The sequence below is a fragment of the Lactuca serriola genome, chromosome 8 (assembly GCF_051521515.1).
Source record: "Lactuca serriola cultivar US96UC23 chromosome 8, Lser_US96UC23_V15, whole genome shotgun sequence".
In the NCBI taxonomy this organism is placed as follows: domain Eukaryota; kingdom Viridiplantae; phylum Streptophyta; class Magnoliopsida; order Asterales; family Asteraceae; genus Lactuca; species Lactuca serriola.
In genome coordinates, this window is record NC_136415.1 from 201074992 (window position 1) to 201099366 (window position 24375).

A 24375-nucleotide genomic window follows, 5' to 3' on the forward strand; every position below is an offset into this window, starting at 1 on the left:
AGAAAGAATTTTACTACCTAGCCAACATGGGATGAGTAAACCACAACAACTAAAAATCAAATAAAATAAATTTAAGGAATTTGAACCCAAAACTTCAAATTCATATATTCACCATCTTAACCAACTCGGCATACTACCAATTCTTATAAAATTAAATAGATTTGTATATGATATCTGTAAATAAAATATAATTACATGCAAATAGGTACAATTTGGGTTTTTTGCGGTTTTTTAATTTTTAAAATCGATACCAAACCAAATATTTTATTTTTTTGAAAAAATAGAAACCAAACCATTGAATTACGTTCGTTTTTGGTTTTTTCCACAGTTTTTGTATTTGGGTTTGGTTTTTATTGGCCCAACTTTTTATAACGGGGTATCTAATACAATTATTATTTATGAAAAATAATAATAATAATAATAATAATAATAATAATAATAATAATAATAATAATAATAATAATAACCAAACACGTAAAATGTATACAAGTCGTCTGGTACCCTGGTTGGTTTGGTGCCTAATACTTATAGGGATTCACCTTCTTCAGTTTGAGGTGGTAAAACTAAAAGAGGGCAATGAAAATTAGGGCTTACAACGAAATAGTTAAATTATCGTCTGATTGAACCAATGCCATGGCTTCCCACATCGATGGCTTCAACGAAAGCTATCGGGTTTATATTGTTCCGCCTTCGATCATAGTTCGTCCCTTCGGGGACATCCGATAAAATTGGAACGATACAGAGAAGATTAGCATGGCCCCTGCGCAAGGATGACACGCACAAATCGAGAAATGGTCCAAATTTTTTTTTGCCCTAATTTGCTCGATCGATTGCTACATTTCTTTTTATTTAACAGCTCCAAAAAGGTACCGCTATCGGTCGGATCTTATTAGGTTTGATGCCATTGTTGTCGCTTATCTCGCTAAAAAACTCATTGATTTCTTGTTATTTGCTGCAATTTCTGATGCTTATATGGATTCACAAAACAAACGCTATGATCATTGCTAATGAATGTAATCGAATGTGCTAAGCTCCTTGTCTGAATGGTCTGTTAGAATCAGTTAATGATCAGGCATCAAGCTTATTATAAAACTGTTTTTTTTTAGAGGTAGAGATCAGGGTTTTTCTTTTTCTGTTTGATGTAGTTATTGTCTTCAATAGCTTCTGTTGGTTTCCTTTGTTCTTAATTGGAATTGGTGCAACTTCTGGATGTATCATGTGTGTTTGATAGTAATTAACAATCACAAACTGTCTAAAGTTGCATACTTTGACATACTTTACTGGTTTTCGTTGGCATTTCAACAAGTATAATGGTTAGTTTGGAATAAAGCCACAAATATGATATGATTGGTTAGACACATGATTCAGTCATTAATGATAATGATAATGGTTGGAAGTTTATAAGAGTTCTCTTTCGTCTTCAGGCTTGGAAATTAGTTACTTAAATTATGATGTCATGTTCATAGTAACAACAACATGGAAATATGCGTAATTGCATCAATTGAATGATTGATGATGAAGGTAAGGTATGCATGATATTTCTGAGTAGTCTCTGTGTTAAGCTGTTAACTTTTCATGATACTTAAGGGACTTCCTTTTCCTTAAATATCAGTTGTTACATGCACATGATATCATATATGTGAGGTGGGTTAAAACAAGTGAACAATTGACAATCTTTCACAAATTTTACAAGGGCAAGTTGTGGGAAATAGCAACATACTTCAGTTTTTACCTATAAAGGCAACACTTTTACAAATTTTACTAATTATAGCAAAGTTTTAACCTAAAGAAAAGCTAACTAATAACCATTTGACTTTTGGTGAAAAACGAATAGCATGTCACTATAATTTCAATGTTCGTATGATTTTTAAAAGGGCAAATTGAGGGTATTATGGAACTTTTGTTCCTTACAATTTGCCTAGTTTATGTTTTCATAAACTAAGGATATACGTATCAGTGTCTACTTTAGTAATAGTAAACACACATGATGGCTTTTGGGGTGTTAAAATGCAACCGTTTTTTTTCATGGATTTTACAACTTATATTAGTTGGTGACTGAAGTTATTGGATGTATAATTAGGTCAAACTATGCATACTCCTAATACAATGTGTGGTTTCTTTTAGTTCCCTATTATTGCCTTGTTTTTAAGGTGATTTTTTATTACTAGCGGAAATATTAAAAAGATTATAAATTAAAAAAAGTGAGGGATTTTTGTAAATAGACAAAACGTAAATGCCAATAAAAAAATCATAAAATTATGGAGTATATTGTTTACCTTGTGTTTTTGCAACATGAATCGTTTGTTTTAATTGGAGAAATAAGTAGAATAATACAAGACAGACAATTATTTGTTTGAAGTTCGTGGGTGATTTTTAATTATAGTGTTCACAAGATTAATATCATTCAATTTCAAAAATATGTTTATAACCTTTTTGTATAGGTTAAATCATAAAGCATACTACTAGTATTAATTAAGTAGATAATTTTTGTAATAATAAATCTTAAAATCAGATTTCTAATCATCTCTCTAGCGACATATGGAAATGATGGTTAGAGGTTAAGGAAAAAAAAGTGAAATTCTTTATTGAGATCTTTTATCTTGGATGATCCATGAATCCTAAAGCCAAAATGGACGTTCGGTGCCTTTATTCTTATTGCCACACTTAACTTGAATGCCTATTTGCATCAGATTTGGCAAACAACATAATTAGTTAAACAAAACTTCAATTCTTCTAGTAATGAAAACCTTTCACCTAAATGAGGTCTCGTTTGTCTACATCAATAGATACTTGGTTCATTGGAATAATACTCAACACCCACTTCACTTTGTTTGTTGATGACTTGATGTTTCTTTCATGTGTATGCATCTTATTATATTTTATCATCTATATTGCCTTCTTGTATGTGCATCTTATTATATTTTATCATCTATATTGCCTTCTTCACTAGTAGCTGGTCCACATACACTTTCGTGTGTAACCTTAGATGGGCCAATAATGTCTCAACCTTAGCATCATTGACAACAAATAGAGGTCCATTTTTTCCATATCACATAATCATCCATTGGTTAAACTTGTTCATGTGATAAAAACTAAAGACACAATTGTTGACCAACAGCATATCGTGGACAAAATTTGAAAAATTGACTTTGGGCTTGGTTAATAGAAAAAACGTCTTTCAATTTGGGTAACAAGCATAATTTACTACTTGCATTCACATAAAAAAAAAATCTTTTGCTAATAAACCAGATAATAGTCATTTATTGAGAAAATTAAATAAATGAAATTCTTTGGTTCAGAAAAAGGATGGGATTTTTTTTTTTTGATAAAATAAATAATATACTAGCAACTTTTCTTTTGTACCATTAACAATTAAATCGAAAATAAACACCTTGTGACTTGCTCATTTTGATGTGTAAGTTGACTTTGATTACTCTTGGTGGGTTCCAGTATGTTGACTTTGAGGTAAAACGAAGAAGAAAGTAAAAATTAGGGTTTTCCATCCTGATCAATTTCTAACTTTCCACTTTTGATTCGTGGCAAAAATGCTGCAATTCATGGATTCCCACATCGGTAGCTATTGAAAGGCGTTTATGCTTCTTATACCCCGGCCTCGCATCATTTATCGTCCCTTCGGGGACATCCGATAAAATTGGAACGATACAGAGAAGATTAGCATGGCCCCTGCGCAAGGATGACACGCACAAATCGAGAAATGGTCCAAATTTTTTTTTTGCCCCAATTCGCTCGATCGATTGATGCATCTCTATTTCAGTATGTTTTTTTAATTCAATAGCTCCAGAAAGGTACCGCTATCGGATCCTCTTAGATTCAATGCCATTTTTTCGCTTATCTCGCTAAAAAAACTTATTGATTTCTTGTTATTTGTTGCAATTTCTGATCCTCAAATGGATTCACATAACAAACGCTATGATCCATTGCTAATGAATATAGATGGAATGTGTTAAGCTCGTTGTCTGAATGGTCTGGTGGAATCAGTTAATAATCATGCATCAAGTTTATTATACAACATACGACTGTTGTCTTTAGAGGTGGAGATCAGGGTTTTTCTTTTTCTGTTTGATGTAGTTAGTGTCTTCAATAGCTTCTGTTGGTTTCCTTTGTTCTTAATTGGAATTTGTGCAATTTCTAGATATATCATGTGTGTTTGATAGCAATTAACAATCACAAACTGTCTAAAGTTGCATACTTTAACATACTTCAATGGTTTTCTTTGGCATTTCAACAAGTATGATGGTTGGTTTGGATTTTGGAATAAAGTCTAGGGGGCTATAATGTAAATATGTGTGTCATTTTGCAATCAAACTATTGCAACCCAATTATGTAACCGGCTCCTTCAAGCCTATAAATAGGGCTTTCGCTCATAAGAAATAAACAAGTGAAGTTTGAGTGTTTAAGACTTGAGTTGATCTTAAAGTTCTTCTCTGTTGAAATAGTTTTTCTATTTCTGAATAGCAGAGTTCTATCCAAACTATCCACATAAACATTAAATTATTCAACACAATCCATCATCAAGACAATCCAACGCATCACTCAGGTATAATCTTGTTCCTAAAATTTATTTATCCGTCATGTTATCAAATTTGGTATCAGAGCAATTAATCCGTCATTATGTTATTTTAAATTTGATGGATTATTATATTTTTCATTATGTAAAGTGTCGGTAGAAGGATTGTTATCTAATTAAATAAGAAGTGTCGGTAGAATAATTATCAAGTGTCGGTTGATGTAACATAAAGTGTGTAACCCTCAATAGTCTAGGGGGCTATAATGTAAATATGTGTGTCGTTTTGCAATCAAACGATTGCAACCCAATTATGTAACCGGCTCCTTCGAGCCTATAAATAGGGCCTTCGCCCATAAGAAATAAACAAGTGAAGTTTGAGTGTTTAAGACTTGAGTTGATCTCAAAGTTCTTCTCTGTTGAAATAGTTTATCTATTTCTGAATAGCAGAGTTCTATCCAAACTATCCACATAAACATTAAATTATTCAACACAATCCATCATCAAGACAATCCAACGCATCACTCAGGTATAATCTTGTTCCTAAAATTTATTTATCCGTCATGTTGTCAAATTTGGTATCAGAGCAATTAATCCGTCATCATGTTATTTTAAATTTGGTATCAGAGCTAAGTATCGTTCTTATTATGATTATGAATGTTAAATCTTTCGTTCATATGAATACATGTTCATCATGCATCATGAATATTCATCGTTACAAACATTCATAATAAATAAATAAATAAATTACCATTTTGTTTCTAAAAGTTATAATCATGGGGTTTTCAGGTTTAAATATTAACAAATAAAAAATCTTGAAGATAAAATAACAAGAATAATTTATTAAATATGTCTCAAGAAATAGGAAATACACCAATCATTATTAATAACGAAGAAAATGAATCAGGATACACCTTTGGTGCTCTAATTAATAAAAATAATATTAATAAAGATGCTATAAGAAAATCAAATTTTACACTATCTGAAAAACATAATTTTATATATAACTCATTAAAAAAATTCTTTTCTAGAAAAAATATTATATATTATGGAAAAATTATAGGAGAAGAACCAATACGCAATGCTTCAACCATTATAACAAACACAACTTGTTAATATGAAAACTTTGCACATATAGAAATTTATAAACCAACTCTAATGAGTAGAAGAAAAACAAATATTAATCCAAATAGTACCTTTATTACAACTAAAATACAAGAAAAGGAATTAGTCTCATATATAGATACAGGAGCTACTTTATGTTTCGGAAGAAAAAAGATATTAAAAAATTGGAAAAAATTAAAAAAACCATTAAAAATTACAATTGTTGATAAATCAATTCACAAAATTTGGTTCGTAGGAAGAGACATAGATATAGTAATTGAAAAAGCACTATTTAAAACTCCAACTATATATCAACAAGATTCGGGAATAGATTTAGTAATAGGAAATAATTTTCTTAAATTATATCAACCATTTATACAAACAAATGATCATATAAGTCTCAATCACCCAACAAAAGGTATTATAAAAACTGCAATTATCAAACATTTTGATCTTATTAAAATAATCAAACAGGAAGTTGGCTTTCAACTACGCATATTACTAACATTCGCTAAAGAAATTGCTGAAAAACAACTCGAAGAAGTATGTAGTGAAAACCCGTTAGATCAATTAAAAAATAGAAATAATCAAGAAATAATAATATTATTAAAAAACCCTAATGATGAAGTTAATATTCCAAACAAAATTTCATATAGTATCAAAGATGTTTCTGAATTTAAACAAGAATGTACTGAATTACTAGAAAACGGAATCATTCGACCTAGCACAAGTCCTCATTTTGCACCTGCATTTTATGTAGAAAATAATAATGAAATAAAACGAGGAAAACGAAGAATGGTAATTAATTACAAAAAAATGAACGATACTACTATTGGAGACTCATATAAATTACCACGAAAAGAATACATTTTGGAAAAAATAAAAGGAAATACACACTTTAGTACATTCGATGCAAAATCTGGATATTGGCAACTACACTTACATGAAAATACGAAACCACTAACTGCTTTTTCATGTCCTCCTCAGAAGCACTATGAATGGAATGTCCTTCCATTCGGTTTAAAGCAGGCACCAACAATATATCAACAATTCATGGATGAAACCTTAAATGGTTTAGATCATATTTGTCTTGCATATATTGATGATATATTTGTTTTTACAAAAGGAAATGAACAAACACACATTGATATAGTTATTAAAGTTTTACAAAGAATCAAAGAAAAAGGTTTAGTTTTATCAAAAAAGAAATCAAAACTTTTTCAAACTACAGTTGAATATCTTGGTTTAAAAATTGGAGAAAATGGCCAACTATCTTTAACAGACAACATACGAGAAAAATTAAATATGTTTCCTAATAAACTTGAAAATAGAAAACAAATACAACGATTTCTTGGTTGTTTAAATTATATTGCAGAACAAGGATTTTTAAAAAACTTAGCAAAAGAAAGAAGAGCTTTACAAAAGAAAATATCATAAAAAATACCTTGGTCTTGGACAAATACGAATACTATTTCAGTACAAAATATAAAAGAAAAAATTCAAGTTCTTCCTACCTTATATAATGCAAAGATCGACGATTTCTAATTGTGGAAACAGATGCGTCACAAGACACTTGGGCAGGATGCCTAAAAGCAATCATACGTGGAAAAGTATTATTAGGATTAGATAGTGAGGGAAACCTCACATCTAACCCATCAAAAGTACACAATGATGAAGCATACATTGGTATGAAAATACCATCCGAAGTAAACAATGATAAAGTATACGGTGATATGAAAATGTCACCAAAAGCATACACTGATACAGATGTATCACCTGAAGTATTAAAAACTGATAAATATGAGCAAAAATCATGCAAATATATATCGGGAACATTTTCCCAAACGGAGCAAAATTACAGCACACATGAACGAGAAACACTAGCATGTCTCAGAACATTGAAAAAATGGAAAGTCGATCTACTCCAAACCAGATTCGAGCTACGCACATATTCCAAATATCTACTTGGCTTTTGGCGATATAAATTACAAGAAGATTATTGTCGTGGACGTTTAATCCGTTGGCAATTACAATTACATCAATTTCACCCATACCTCAAGTATATCAAAAGTGCCAACAATCATATAGCAGACACACTAACAAGAGAATGGAAGCCATCCTAAAGCAACCCAGATAAGAAGCAACACTATTCATGGACGACTAACACAAGAATCAAAAAACATCTGCTTTTCCGGAGGCGGGAGGAATTACGTAAGCAATGACGTTAAAAAACCATTATTGAAGACATCTGTCCTTTCAAGGTGGAAGGGGTTATAATATTTTTCATTATGTAAAGTGTCAGTAGAAGGATTGTTATGTAATTAAATAAGAAGTGTCGGTAGAATAATTATTAAGTGTCGGTTGATGTAACATAAAGTGTGTAACCCTCAATAGTCTAGGGGGCTATAATGTAAATATGTGTGTCGTTTTGCAATCAAAAGATTGCAACCCAATTATGTAACCGGCTCCTTCGAGCCTATAAATAGGGCCTTCGCCCATAAGAAATAAACAAGTGAAGTTTGAGTGTTTAAGACTTGAGTTGATCTCAAAGTTCTTCTCTGTTGAAATAGTTTATCTATTTCTGAATATCAGAGTTCTATCCAAACTATCCACATAAACATTAAATTACTCAACACAATCCATCATCAAGACAATCCAACGCATCACTCAGGTATAATCTTGTTCCTAAAATTTGTTTATCCGTCATGTTGTCAAATTTGGTATCAGAGCAATTAATCTGTCATCATGTTATTTTAAATTTGTTGGATTATTATATTTTTCATTATGTAAAGTGTCGGTAGAAGGATTGTTATGTAATTAAATAAGAAGTGTCGGTAGAATAATTATTAAGTGTCAGTTGATGTAACATAAAGTGTGTAACCCTCAATAGTCTAGGGGGCTATAATGTAAATATATGTGTCGTTTTGCAATCAAATGATTGCAACCCAATTATGTAACCGGCTCCTCCGAGCCTATATTGCAATCGTTTGATTGCAAAACGCCACACATATTTACATTATAGCCCCCTAGACTATTGAGGGTTACACACTTTATATTACACCAACCGACACTTCATAATTATTTTACCGGTTACATAATTGGGTTGTAATCGTTTGATTGCAAAACAACACACATATTTACATTATAGCCCCCTAAACTATTGAGGATTACACACTTTGTGTTACATCAACCGACACTTAATAATTATTCTACCGACACTTCTTATTTAATTACATAACAATCCTTCTACCGACACTTTACATAATGAAAAATATAATAATCCATCAAATTTAAAATAACATGATGACAAATTAATTGCTCTGATACCAAATTTGACAACATGACGGATAAATAAATTTTAGGAACAAGATTATACCCATGGTTCTAAAAAGTGCGCCATGGCGCGCCTCAAGGCGTGCCATGGCGCAAGGCGTGGTGTAGCCGTTACGAAAACGTCCAAGGCGGGTTTGTTAAGCTTGGCGCCCAAAAACGTGTCAAGGCGTGCCTTATCGTGTTATGGCGCGAACTTTTTAAAGGCGCAGATTTTTTTTTTTTTCGGGCCTAAAATAATTGAGTTTTTGTTAACTTTTTTATATTAAATATTAATATAACACTTCTAAAAACTTCATATATTTGATACAATTCAATAATTATATGATTTATCTCTTTTAATGTATATAAAATAGTCACGCCTTGAAAAACGTCATGGCTCGCCAAGGCTTGGCATAACTTAACTTTGACCTCGACACCAAGTCACGCCTTGCGTTTTTTAGAACCTTGATTATACCTGAGTGATGCGTTGGATTGTCTTGATGATGGATTGTGTTGAATAATTTAATGTTTATGTGGATAGTTTGGATAGAACTCTGCTATTCAGAAATAGACAAACTATTTTAACAGAGAAGAACTTTGAGATCAACTCAAGTCTTAAACACTCAAACTTCACTTGTTTATTTCTTATGGGCGAAGGCCCTATTTATAGGCTCGAAGGAGCCGGTTACATAATTGGGTTGCAATCGTTTGATTGCAAAACGACACACATATTTACATTATAGTCTAGGTGGTCTGGTGGAATCAGTTAATAATCAGGCATCAAGTTACTGTTGTCTTTAGAGGTGGAGATCAGGGTTTCTGTTTGATGTAGTTAGTGTCTTCAATAGCTTCCGTTGGTTTCCTTTGTTCTTAATTGGAATTTGTGCAATTTCTAAATATATCATGTGTGTTTGATAGCAATTAACAATCACAAACTATCTAAAGTTGCATACTTTAACATACTTTAATGGTTTTCTTTGGCATTTCAACAAGTATGATGGTTGGTTTGGATTTTGGAATAAAGCTGCGAATATGATATGATAGGTTAGATACATCATTCACTCCTTAATGATAACGATAGAGGTGGGAAGTTTATAAGCGTTATTTTTCGTCTTCAGGCTTGAACATTAGTTACTGAAATTATGATATCATATTCATATCAACAACATGGAAGTATGGCTAATTGCTTAATCCTTAATGCCTGGTAGATGATTAAATTACATAACTTTATTGTTGGTATAAGATAAATGTTTTGATGTTTGGAAGGGTAATGTTGCAGTGTCTCATTTCCTTATATACAAAATGATGTCATATATGTACTTTGCTTTTGGTTACAACCTGCAATTTGTCATTTTTTATACAGGCAGCAACCTAGATAAAACCAACATCCTGATTACTTTTTTTTAATCATCACATACTTGTTTAAATGCAAGAAATAGCAATATCCTTTCATTTATTTTTCTATTATAGCATTTCACTTTCATGTCTTTTATCAAAACATTGCAATTTTACATAGATACTAAATTGTAGGCTTTTTAGTTCAGTACAATAGTTCATGGTTTATACAAATTATCGAATATTGAATATAAAATCGCCTTGGAACTTTTTCCCACACTTGAAAGAAGGTTTATAATATTGTAGAATTCACAAACCCTACATCGATTTTTTTGTCACATCTCTAAAAGATTGATTATGATTTTAAGTTTTTATTAAAGAATATATATATATATAAGGGTATATTTGGAAATCATGTGAAAAAAGCTCCATGAGCTTATCAATAAACAATCTCAAATTGTATTTTAAAAATCTAGATTATAAGCCATTTATTGGTCTCATCAAATGCTAAGTAAACTTAAAAAATAAGATAAGGATGGTGAAGTTAGTCGAATGATCTACAATCTTTCATGGATTTTAGAAGTTAAATTAGCCAACCAAAATAACAATTTGTTTTATGCTTACGTCTGCATGTTGGAATGTATGTTGATTTTTCTTGAACTAGAAACAAAAGGTTAAATTGTTAACTTATTATAGTGCAATGAAGGTTAATTTGTTACACATGAAAATGAAATAGTTTACACAACTTAATGACTTATTAACACTAAACTTACCAACAAATTTATGCAAATTTGAAACCTATGAGCTTCATTATCATTAGACTAATAAGTTCGTTCGATGACTTCAAACTAGTGTTGTTTGAAGTGGCAATTAACATCGTAAAGCTTTCTGGTTTAGGTCTGGGAGATGTTCTACTAAGTGTTAGTACATAGTATTTTTTTAAGGGAGATGTATTAAAGAAACTTTTACACACTTTGGAAAATACATGGTCAAAAGGATGCCATATGGGTCCCACTCATTCCTTCAAAACGTTGGAACATACTAGTATAATAAAGGGTTCCTTTAGTTAGCAGATAACCTAAAACTTTATGATCCACCTTCCAAGAAATAATATTTAATGACTAAATCAGGCCAAAAATGATAATATTTATTTATAAATTTAAACATGTACATCCAAATGTAAGTCACCCTGTCATCCTAATTCGTAATTCATAATACTTTTACCCAGAGTCCCAATAAACACCTTTGTTATTAAAAAATATATATATATATCATTGTTTTAAAAGTCTTTTATGAAATCTAAAAGAGAGCCAACACGTAAAAAGTTCAACCCCCGTTTCTCTTGTCCTTGACTGACGACTGACGGGGTTTCACCATCTTCACTTTGAGATGTAAAACCAAAAGAGGACAGTCAAAATTAGGGATTAGGGCTTACAACGAAATAGTTAAATTATCGTCTGATTGAACCAATGCCATGGCTTCCCACATCGATGGCTTCAACGAAAGCTATCGGGTTTATATTGTTCCGCCTTCGATCATAGTTCGTCCCTTCGGGGACATCCGATAAAATTGGAACGATACAGAGAAGATTAGCATGGCCCCTGCGCAAGGATGACACGCACAAATCGAGAAATGGTCCAAATTTTTTTTTTGCCCTAATTTGCTTGATCGACTGCAGATTCGGCGGCGTATTTCGCTAGATTTTTTGTTCAATAGCTCCAGAAAGGTAACGCTATCTGATGATCCTCTTAGATTTACTCCATTTTATTAGCTTATCTCGCTAAACAACTTATTGATTTCTTGTTATTTGCTGCGGTTTATGATGCTTATATGGATTCACATGACAAACGCTATCATCCGTTGCTAATGAATGTAGATGGAATGTGTTAAGCTCCTTGTCTAAATAGTCTGGTGGAATCAGTTCATAACCGGGCATCAAATCTATTATACTACAACTTTCATCTTTAGTGGTCGCTGTAGACTGTTGTGTCCTTGAAGCGTCTGTTCGTTTCCTTTCTTCTTAATTTGAATTGGTGCGATGTTCTGTATGTATCATGTGTGTTTAATACTTTAATAACTATTAACAATCACAAAATGTCTAAAGTTGCATACTTTAATGGTTTTCTTTGTCATTTCAACAAGTATAGTGATTAGTTTGGAATAAAGCTACAGACTCGATATGATAGATTAGACACATGATTCACTCCTTAATGATAATGATAGAGGTTGGAAGTTTATAAGAGTTCTTTTTTGTCTTTAGGCTTCAACACAGCATTAAAGTATTGCTAATTGGTTAATCTTGAATGCCTGATAGCATCAATTGATGTTGAAGGTATGCATGATATTTTCTGACAAGTCTCTGTGTTAAACTGTTAGCGTGTAAAGGTAGGTTAATTTTTCATGAACTAGGGCCTTAATTATTAATTATTAACAGTTTTTACTTATAAATGCCAACAGTTTTACAGTTTTCCACTGATTATAGCAAAATTTTAACCTAAAGAAACGGTAACCAATCACCATTTGACATTTTTTTTGCTTATGTGACATCCAACCAAGATGTGGCAATGCATATACCAAAATGGAATCCAAGAATTACCAAGTTTTTTTTTTTGCAATAATCGGTAGAAATTGGTAAGTATGTTGCTTATCACTTATAACATTGTAGTGTCAAGTTTCAAAATTTCTCTTATTAGTACATTATACTTGATAAAATCTACCCAATTATAGCAACAAAACTTGCCTTGTATTTAGAGGACATTGCTATAATTAAGTAGAAGCTTCAAAGCTAAATGTTGTGATAAGAAAAGCTCAAAGTAGTTTGCTACATAATAAACAAATAAATGAAAGTATGTTGTTGTTTCTTTCATTTAACCCAATATTTGTTGTTTTACATTTTTTTAAATAAATCATACTTCTTCTTACATGCTTAGATGATTAAAACCAACAAAACTTTTTACAAAATTGTATATTTTGTCTTGATCGCGTTACTCGTGAATGTTTTCATACTTCTAACATTGTTTGTTTTATACTGTTTTTTTATTTAGTGATCTACAAAAGGCAAACACAAAGAATCTTGAAGGATAAAGCAGTAGAAAACGAGGCATCCCAACAAACAACTATAAGGATCGATATCTTGTAGTCAGGGGACCCAAAAATTCTTTTTGTTGGGGGAAATTTTTTCAGCCGATAGACATTTTTTTAAACCAATTTTTGACCAAATAATTTATTTAATGTATATTTAAACCATTCTTGTTTATTAAATCTGATAATTTTATATATTTAGCCTATTTAAACAGAAGGGCTTGACGAAAAAAAAAAACCATCTCCCACATTGTCGGTGTGTATGAGGGTTTGTAGATGTTTTTAGTATTTAAATGAAAATGTGCAAATCAATGCATGTAGATTCACTCTTCCCACATCGACGGATAGTGAAATCCTGTATGTTTTAATGTATATAAGAGGGTTTGTCTAGTCTGAACTTTATGATTAAAGGCTTTGTTTCTGACTTTAATAAATTCTGAGGGACAATTTGCAAAGTTATTATTAAAATTTATAAAATTTATACTAATGCAATTAATTTAGTTGGGCAGCTTCACACTGCCCTGTTTGTAGTCAAAGCATGGTTTAGCATATATGAAGTACAAGTTAGTATCGTAACATAAACGAGTGGCATGGTCTATTGGTCTGGATGGTCTATTTATTAGGGAAAGTGACATTAACAAGATGTGAAAAATGAATGGTTCATTTTCACTATACAAGATAGATGGGATGGATATTTCGGCATTTATGTATGTATATAAAATAGGATAATATTTGATAAAGATAATATGGTCTATTTACAATACGAATAATGAACTGGTCTGAACGTCTGTTCATTGTTTTCTTTCTCTATTCGACTCGATCTAAAATAATCTTTGTTCTTGCGACACTCGTCCTTTTCTCGTTGTTGTTCATCGACAAATTTCCACCAACAAATTAAGCGAACAACATACCTCTGACCTGGTTATTGACATGTGGTGAGTGCTACTTGTTCTCTACTTGTATAATTATCATCGACTATGATAGTATCGGTAATTATTTTGACTTGTGATCTGGTCCTTTGTTACTGTGTTACATTGTCATTACTTCATTACTTGATTAGCTTAGGCTTCTGGTTTTTTCTACTTCACTACTTGTGTAATGTAACTATTAAAGTCTCCAATTTCATTCATTAATGGCATATTTTGTTTACACCTCAGCTTGTACCCACCATGGCACAGTCCATCGCCGCCCACCACCAACACCAACAAACACTCATCTACGACCACTAACCACCCACCCTTCACACCCAAAGTTAACTCTTAGTTGTAATTTATGCTTTTCTTTGTTGTTAACGGATTACATGTTCATCCACAAACTTGGCTGATATTGGTAATATGATGATGCTTTGTTTTGTTTGTGCCTCAACTCTCAAAATTATGATTAAAGTGCATAGTTATTATTATTATTAGGCAATTCACACTTCAAGTGGAAACACCGACAACATAACATGTAGGTGATGAGTTACGAGTTCAATCGATGTAGTAATTACGTATTCATGTGATAATACTCTAAACCTTAATGGACACATATTTGGGGAGTAATCCCCGAAACAATATTGTCTATGTGGTGTAGGCAATGACTCGTAGGTTAAATCCTTAAGGAATAATAAATATTAAAACAAGGATGTGTAATTGGGTTAATTGTTAGATAATTAACATATTAAACTATATTATTGTGGGGCGAAAATCCTATATGCTCACCAGGTTTCCCAACTTGACACACTCAATTTATTTGACTCACAATGTATTAAATAAAGATATTCGAATAAGGATGTATGACAAATTCAAGGAAATGTAGACCGTTAGAATATTGAGACCTTGTGTAACATCCCCCTCTGGCACGTATCACAATATTGTCCGCTTTGGGCCACTCGGCACCGGGACTTCCCAGGGGGTCACCCATCCCGGTACTACTCCCGTCCGAGCACGCTTAACTGTAGAGTTCTTATGGGATCTGCTGCCCTCACGGCTTTAAAACGCGTTGTGACAAGGAAGGTATCCACACCCCTTTATAAGGAAATGTTTCGTTCTCCTTCCAAGCCGATGTAGGATCAGATCTAACCCACTTTCACCCCCCATTACAGGGTTCGACGTCCCTGTCGAACACATCGACCCGTGCCCTAGCTCTGATACCAACTTGTAACGACCCAATTTTCATGTCCAAAAATTTCATTTTAAAATAGGGTAAATTACACCAATCGTCCCTCGTGCAGGTGCCAAAAAGCGTGTTTAGTCCCTATTTTCAAAAATTAACTCGGACCGTCCCTGTAATGTATTTTTTTAACTCGGACCATCCCTGATGGACATAAAATGTCTATTTTACCCTTTTTATTTCTTTTTTGATATATTTTATGACTTGTTTGTTATTAACTATTTAAAAGAAAAATAAAAAATCTAGAAAACAAAAAATGGGCCCACCACCCCCAAACACTTACCATCTACCCTAATCCTACCCACACCATTCAATCCCAGTTGGTTCATCTCCTTCACATGGGTCCCCGAAGCTAGAGAGAAATGGGTTGTTGGAGCCACCACCGCCATCGGTTCACTCCACCTGCACATCGCTTCTCCTGCCGGAAACAACCATCACGAAACTGATATTATTCCCTTTCCCTTTATCTTTCTCCTCCCCCTTTCTTTTATCACTTGAATCCACAACCCTGTATCAGATCTGAGGTCTTCATCATCTCTTCAAATCTTCACCTCCATGTATCAGATCTGAACGCCTCCAACAACATCGCTAAAACGATGCCACCACCATACCTGCAACTCGTAGAGTGGTCGAAGAAGACGAAGGAAGAGTGGAACAAGATGGGTTCGGGTGGAGCTTTTTTTGCATTGAGTCTCCTGTTCTCGCTGATTTCTTTGAAAGCTCCTTTGTTTTTTATGGAAGTGATTTCCGGAGAAGAAGACAACCACCATACGTAGGATTTTGATTTTGATTTTAGTTTCTGGAACCAGTTTTGATTTTATTTTCTGGAACCAATTTCAAGTTTCTTTTTTTATTTTGGTTTGGTTTGGGGCTCTTTACAGGTGGGTGTTGGAGGCAAATGGTGGTGGTTGCTAGAGGCAAAGGGTTGTGGAAGCTAAAACTGGTCGGAAACCTTCATCTTCTTTGATGTTTAGTAGATGTGAGCGCTGGTAGGTGCTTGGAGGTGATGGTAGGTAGTCGGAGATGAAGGTCAATGGCTGGCTGGAGAGTGGAGGTCACTAGATGCATATCCTCCTCCACTGTATGTATTGCAACACCTAAGCAAGAAAAATGAGATTCATGGTGCTCCTTCCTCATTCTCATCAATCTCCTTTTTCTCATTAAGTCGGAAAAATGAGATTCACAGTCACCGACGACAAAGAGAACACAGACTTCTAATTGATTCGTGCTCTAATGAAGAGATAAAGAGATAAAGAGGGTATACGTGGTGGGGTCCATTACTTTAAATAAACAAATAAATATTTAATTAATTAAATATAACTAACAAATAAAAATAAATCAAAAAGATAAAGATAAGGGCAAAATCATCTTTTTATGTCTAGCTAACGAAATTAGGGATGAAACGTGAAAATTTTAAACAAATGAGGGACTTTCCGAGTTAATTTTTGAAAATAGTGACTCAATGTGCAATTTGACACTTACGGTAGGGACGAATCGTGTAATTTACCCTTTAAAATATTACTTTAGAAAACATTAATAAATAAAAACATTGTTTGATCACACCATAACACATCGCAAACCATGTTTTAAAAGTCAAACCATACATCCCATCAAATATCAGAGTACAATCCCAGTGAATCTCGTAAATGCGGAAACCGAAGAGTGTGTGTGTGACATGCTGCTACCGCGCCGGCTCCCTTCCCCTAGCTGAGGAGGTACCTGAAACCAAAACTGAAACCGTAAGCACAAAGCTTAGTGAGCTCCCCCATAATACCCCATACCAAACAAGCATTTAACATATAACATGCAATTAGGAGATACGGGCCTCGCCCACACTCGTGAAGATACGGGCCCCGCCCACACCTCACTTTCTGAGAGATCCGGGCCCCGCCCACACTTCGCTACCTGGGAGATACGGGCCTAGCCCACACTCCATTCTCGGAGAGATACGGGCCCCGCCCACACTCAACCGCCAACTCATATCATACAAGTATCGCACAGACAACAAGTGTAAACAGTTCTATCATGCTGGTATATAACACAATCAACTCATCTAATAGATACGGGCTCGGCCCACACTATAATGCTAACGTCTCATCTATACGGGCCGGCCTTGGTGCCTTAGACCCGTTACTACTGGAAGGAAACTCACCTCGAAATAGCTGCTGGTCTGTGTGGGAATTGATCACCTACTACTGCTGCTACTGCTCGGAAACTCCCCGGCTGTAATTCCCACAATATACTTAATCATACACTGCTAACTGTCCTTTGGGTAAAAGACCATTTTACCCCTGGTCTAGCCCTAAGTCAAATCGAAGTCAACTTTTAGTTGACCCAACTCGCCGAGTGGATCTCCACTCGCCGAGTCCCTAGCAAACTATTGTCCTGGGTCCCTGATTCTACTCGTCGAGTTGGGCTATGACTCGACGAGTTCATCTTCTAAACTGTCATTCAACTCCTTCATCCTACTCGCCGAGTTGTATGAACAACTCGTCGAGTTCATCTTCATCCGAAGAACACATATGCTAAGACTCGCCGAGTTGTATGAACAACTCGCCGAGTTTGTTCTTGATCTATGAAGATTGCCTTGGACTCGCCGAGTCAGGGCATTGACTCGCCGAGTCCTATCATGAGTGAGTTCAGCTTCCAACTCACCGAGTCACCCCTTGTGACTCACGGCTCAACTCGATACATCTTAAAGGGACCAGTTCAGTGACTCGCGACCAGACTCGTCGAGTCACATATATGACTCGCCGAGTCGCAGCCATGCATCCATCAAATACACCGATTTGCTCGATTCCAGTCCATGCCATTCACAGATCTGGGCTTCTAGGACACAATTCACACGTAAAGTTTCCAACTTTACATGTAGATATTCACCAATATGGATTTTAAGGCTCAAAGTGCACCAAAAGAGGTAGATCTAGGGCTTTCATGCAATATGACCCCATAAAGGCAATAGATCCAAGCTCCAGGGACTAAATCATGCCTAGATCTAAAGGCTAACAACTTATTATCACCCACAAAGCACAAACAAGCTTGGGGAAGAGCCCAAAAAGGACTCCAATGAAGCAAAAGGGGATTACAAGCTTGAAAACAGAGGGGAAACGAGCTATACCTCAAGGAATATGTTGAAATGACACAAAGATGCCTAATCTCCTTCTCCTCTTCTTGATCTACACCTCTTTCTCCTCAAAACCTTCAAGAACACACCAAGGGCACTTCAATCTCTCAAGGAATTAAGGGAAAACGATGTTGGGGAGTTCTGGGGGGTGAATGGGGGCGAGTTGGGGCGGAATGAGGGTTTAAATAGGGTGCAAACCCTTGAAACTTAGGGTTTCATCCAGCAGCGGTGACTCGCCGAGTCCAGGATATGGACTCGCCGAGTCGCCCACTTAAACGTGTCCTGAGTCTCGTCCCTACTCGGCGAGTCGGACCTTATGACTCGCCGAGTCCAAGGCTAAAATAGGGCAATGCTCAAATAAAATTCACATACCGAAAACCAGGTGCTACAAGTGGGTTAGATCTGATCCTACATCGGCTTGGAAGGAGAACGAAACATTTCCTTATAAGGGGGTGTGGATACCTTCCTTGTCACAACGCGTTTTAAAGCCGTGAGGGCAGCAGATCCCATAAGAACTCTGCGGTTAAGCGTGCTCGGGCGGGAGTAGTACCGGGATGGGTGACCCCCTGGGAAGTCCTCGTGCCGAGTGGCCCAAAGCGGACAATATTGTGATACGTGCCAGAGGGGGATGTTACAAGTTGGTATCAGAGCCCTGGTTTGAGGGATTCGGACACGCCTTCGGGAGTGTCTGAACTCAAATCGAGGGATTGAAAGATTTTCCAAAAGAAAATGTTCTCTAAAACTCGGAAAAGAGTCATAAGAAAGAGCGAAGTGTGTGACGTGCGCGACCGGCCGAGCTCAAGTAAGTATTCCCCATAGTACCCATACAAGTTTATGTTATGTTTATCAGCTTACGTAGAACCGCATGCTAGAATAGGGCTAAGGATCTAGGAGTGATGCCTTATGTGTCTGCTTATGTGTTACAGCTTTATGAGTATTGCATGCTAGAATTGAGTAGACAGCAGTAGGATAGCCTGTTTAGGTTATGCCTGATAGTATGAGCTTAGCATCCTATGCTAGTGCCGTTTCTTGTTATAAGAATAGTTTTGGCTTGAGTCTGTTTCCCCTTATCCGAATGTTGTTTGCTTCGTGCTTGGTGGGGTTCTGAGTAATGGGAGATAGCCACTAGGTGAACACGTCACACCACATGTAATCAGGTTTGAATAATCCCAAAGTACTGGAACTGGCCCTATTGCGCAGCTCTTGTTTGAGTCCAACCGTTGTAGGGACGGATCTTTTACTTGAAGGATTATCTAATCCTCATCACATGTGATGGTGTTTAGGTGGTGGCTAACTGGCATTATGAGGAGACCTACAGCAGCTGAGGACCAGTCGTGTTGAACTTGAGTTTTCCCTAGGGCAAGCCTAGGATGAGAATAGCAGAGAGTAGCAGTAGTAAAGGGGATCTGGTGAAGTCGAGGAATTCCTCGGAGAAGGTACGGATAGATGTGGAAGGTAGTATGGGCCCGTACTACTGAAAGCAGAGGATCCGTACCCGAGCCGAGGAAGTCCAAGATGAGACCAAGGAACCTGTAAGTAGTTGAGATCCCTCAGAAAGTAGCAGTACCACTAATGATTATTATGATGTTTTGCAGAATGGTGGTACTTCGACCGAGACCGACAGATGGCGGTTCAGGAGAGGGGTCAGGTTCGGGATCAGGCACCGAGCCGATTGATGAGAGGCTACGTGAGTTCATCACGTCGGAGATCACCAGGGGCATCCTTGAGTCGACCCCCATCCTCTTTGGGTCGATCAAGGAAGGGATCATGGAGTTGATGGAGGATTGCCTACGGGCATTCAGGAGCGATTTAGCCTCTAGCCAGTCATGACCTCGCACACTGTCCTTCAAGGACTTCAGGGGCAGTGGTGCGCCGGATTTTCATGGGGTGAAGGACCCCATTGTCGCCAGGCGGTGGATTGCGGATATCGAGTCTGCCCAGTTGACTAGCTTCTGCCCCGAGGGGTCGAAGGTGAGGTACGCAGCAGGGTGTTTACGGGATCGAGCCCGGGATTGGTGGGAGTCAGTGGGTGACTCGTTGGGAGCCTCGGCTATCGAGGCAATGACCTGGTCGGACTTTGTGACTAGGTTCAGGGCAGAGTTTGCACCGGCGGTCGAGCTTCAGCAGCTGGCCAGGGAGTTTCTAGACATGAGGCAGACGACGGAGACTGTGGCGGAGATCACCGCCAAGTTCCGGGAGAGGGCTTTATTGGTGCCCCAGTATGCCGGTGACGAGGATATGAGGAGGACTCGTTACCATGATATGCTACGAGCTGACATCCGGGAGCATGTTAGCTTTTCGGCTTGCCCTACCCTGGACTCTATGATTGCCAGGGCTAGGGAGAGGGAGATAGATTTGGAGCACATCCGGAAACGGAAACTAGAGGACGGTCAGGCAGGAGGGGCTTCGGGGAAGAAGCCCAAGGGATCAGACGGTAGACCGAAAGGTCATTCAGGATCGAGCCGCTGCGGGAAATGCGGCAGGACGCACGTGGGGATATGTAGGATGGGATCAGGAGGCTGCTACAAGTGTGGCAAGTCAGGGCACTTTAGCAGGGATTGTACTGCCCCAGCTTCAGCTATTCAGACATCCGAGTTGCTGTGTTTTCACTGCAACCAGAAGGGCCACAAGAAGGCCAATTGCCCCCAGTTGTCAGTTGCAGCGCCAATGAAGGCGCCGGCTCCAGCGACCCTGCGGATCACGGATGGTCGGCAGGGCAAGGCAGAGGCTCCAGTGGTGAGGAGTCGGGCATTTCAGTTGACTGCCGAGGAGGCACGCGCCGCGCCCGATGTGGTGACGGGTATGATTCTTTCCTTCTATCTTTTGTTTTATGATGTTATGGTATTGATATGTGCTCCGTGTGTATACATGTGTATTAGGATCGTTCCATGTGAACGGCATCCCGGTTCAGGTATTGTTCGACTCGGGTGCATCCCGATCGTTTGTTTCTCTTGCTCTTAGCAAGAGATTTCATGAGACTTCAGGCGAGTTAGATTGCCCGTTAGAGGTAGAGATTGCTGACGATCGATCGGTGCGAGCATCGATGGTGTTTCGAGATTGTGTTCTGCGACTGTTTGAGGAGCGTTACCTGGTAGACTTGGTTCCCATCCCGTTGCGTGGGAACAAGGTGATTATTGGTATGGATTGGTTGTGCCCTAATGGGGCAGTGATAGATTGCGCGCAGCAGCTAGTGCAAGTCAGGACCCCAAGCGGGGGAGAGTTAGTGATTCATGGCGAACGGCCGCAGTGTGGACCCACTGTATGTTCAGCAGCGAGGGCTAGGCGCTACCTTCAGCAGGGATGCGCGGGATATGTCGCGTATGTGATGGATACCCGGGAGGTGGGTAAGGCGACCATGAGCGAGGTCCCGGTGGTTCGAGATTTTGCAGATGTTTTCCCGGAGGAACTACCTGGGATACCTCCGGAGCGACAGGTGGAGTTCAGGATTGACCTCATTCCCGGTGCGGCTCCGATAGCCAAAGCACCGTATCGGTTGGCTCCTCCCGAGATGCAGGAGCTGTCTACGCAGCTGCAGGAGCTGCTAGACAAGGGATTTATTCGTCCGAGCAGTTCACCCTGGGGAGCCCCGATTCTGTTTGTAAGGAAGAAGGACGGGTCGCATCGGATGTGTATAGATTATCGGGAGCTAAACAAGGTAACGGTGAAGAACCGATACCCGCTTCCGAGGATTAATGACCTATTTGACCAGCTTCAGGGAGCATCTTGGTTCTCCAAGATTGACTTGCGTTCGGTCTATCATCAGATGAGGGTCAGGGAGGAGGATATGCAGAAGACCGCGTTTCGGACGCGCTATGGTCATTACGAGTTCGTGGTGATGCCGTTTGGGCTCACCAATGCTCCTGCCGCGTTCATGGACCTCATGAACCGCGTGTGTAGACCGATGCTGGATCGGTCTGTGATAGTCTTTATCGATGATATCTTGGTCTATTCCAAGACTCGGGAGGAACACGAGGAGCATCTGAGGGAGGTATTGGAGACCCTGAGGAGGGAGAGCTTGTATGCCAAGTTCTCCAAGTGTGAGTTTTGGTTGCGCGAGGTGCAATTCCTTGGACACCTCGTCAACCAGAACGGGATTCTGGTTGATCCGGCCAAGGTCGATGCCGTGATGAGATGGGAGGTCCCGAAGTCTCCATCTGAGATTCGGAGCTTCCTGGGATTGGCAGGCTACTATCGGAGATTTATCCAAGATTTCTCCAAGATAGCCGTACCCCTGACACGACTGACGAAGAAAGCCGTGGTCTTTCGGTGGGGACCCGAGCAGCAGGCTGCGTTTGAGATGCTGAGACAGAAATTGTGTGAGGCGCCGATCCTAGCCCTGCCTGAGGGCGTAGAGGATTTTGTGGTTTACTGCGATGCGTCCATTTCGGGGTTGGGCGCAGTTCTGATGCAGAGGGGGCATGTCATTGCCTACGCTTCGCGGCAGCTCAAGCCTCACGAGGCGAACTACCCGACGCACGATTTGGAGTTGGGGGCGGTGGTCTTTGCCCTCAAGATTTGGCGACATTACCTCTACGGGGTTCGGTGTACCATCTACACGGACCACAAGAGTTTGAGGTACCTCATGGACCAGCCGAATCTGAATATGAGGCAGCGGCGGTGGTTGGACGTGGTGAAGGATTATGATTGCGAGATCCTTTACCACCCGGGGAAGGCCAATGTGGTGGCCGATGCGCTTAGCTGCAAGACGGTGCCGATCAGGGACGTTTGCTTGAGGATGACCGTGGTGACTCCCCTATTGGAGCAGATTCGGGAGGCTCAACAGGAGGCTATCAAGGAGGAGCATCGGAAGAGTGAGCGTGTGGTGGGTCAGGTTTCCTCCTTTGATTATGATGGCAGAGGACTTTTGACACTACACCGTAGGGTGTGGGTGCCGTATCACGGTGGCGTGCGTCAGATTTTGATGGAGGAGGCGCACAAGTCCCGATTTTCTATTCATCCCGGGGCGACGAAGATGTATAGGGATCTTCGTCCGGATTACTGGTGGCCTTGCATGAAGCGGGATGTGGCATGGTACGTCGAGCGGTGTTTGACCTGCAGGAAGGTCAAGGCCGAACATCAGAGACCGCATGGCAAGATGCAGCCGTTGGACATCCCACTGTGGAAATGGGAAGATATCACGATGGATTTTATCACAAAGCTTCCCAGGACCGCACGTGGAGTGGATTCGATTTGGGTCATCGTGGATAGATTGACCAAGAGTGCTCACTTTATTCCAATACAGGAGAGCATATCGGCCGAAAAATTGGCCAACATCTATATCAGGGAGATTGTGGCACGGCATGGAGTGCCAGTATCGGTAATCTCGGACAGGGATGTGCGTTTTACTTCCAGATTTTGGAAGAAATTCCATGACGAGTTGGGCACTCGTCTGCATTTCAGCACCGCCTTTCACCCGCAGACAGGTGGTCAGAGTGAGCGGACCATCCAGACTTTGGAGGACATGTTGCGGGCGTGTGTGTTGGATTTCGGTGGTAGCTGGGATACCTATCTTCCTTGGCTGAGTTCTCCTACAACAACAGCTATCACGCGAGTATTGACCGACCACCGTTCGAGATGTTGTATGGGCGGAAGTGCAGAACCCCGATATGTTGGGGTGAAGTTGGCCAGAGAGTCATGGGAAGCACCGAGGTGGTGCTAGAGACGACCGAGAGGATCCAGCAGGTTCGGAGCAGACTTCAGACTGCACAGAGTCGGCAGAAAAGCTACGTCGATAGGCGTCGAT

General features: G+C 38.4%; 1 long non-coding RNA gene and 3 other non-coding genes across 4 annotated transcripts; all 4 read left to right on the top strand.

The window, feature by feature from the left end:
* The first annotated feature begins 703 nt into the window (after positions 1–703).
* Positions 704–806, top strand: LOC145071845 (U6 spliceosomal RNA). Its single transcript, XR_013690810.1, has one exon. It is a non-coding gene; the product is annotated as a U6 spliceosomal RNA (small nuclear RNA).
* Positions 807–3627: 2821 nt separating this feature from the next.
* Positions 3628–3730, top strand: LOC145071842 (U6 spliceosomal RNA). Its single transcript, XR_013690807.1, has one exon. It is a non-coding gene; the product is annotated as a U6 spliceosomal RNA (small nuclear RNA).
* A 7837-nt stretch (positions 3731–11567) lies between these two features.
* Positions 11568–13574, top strand: LOC145065927 (uncharacterized). The gene is made up of 3 exons (XR_013688583.1): positions 11568–12002; positions 12153–12907; positions 13321–13574. It is a non-coding gene; the product is annotated as an uncharacterized LOC145065927 (long non-coding RNA).
* Positions 11821–11923, top strand: LOC145071843 (U6 spliceosomal RNA). Its single transcript, XR_013690808.1, has one exon. It is a non-coding gene; the product is annotated as a U6 spliceosomal RNA (small nuclear RNA).
* Positions 13575–24375: the final 10801 nt, after the last annotated feature.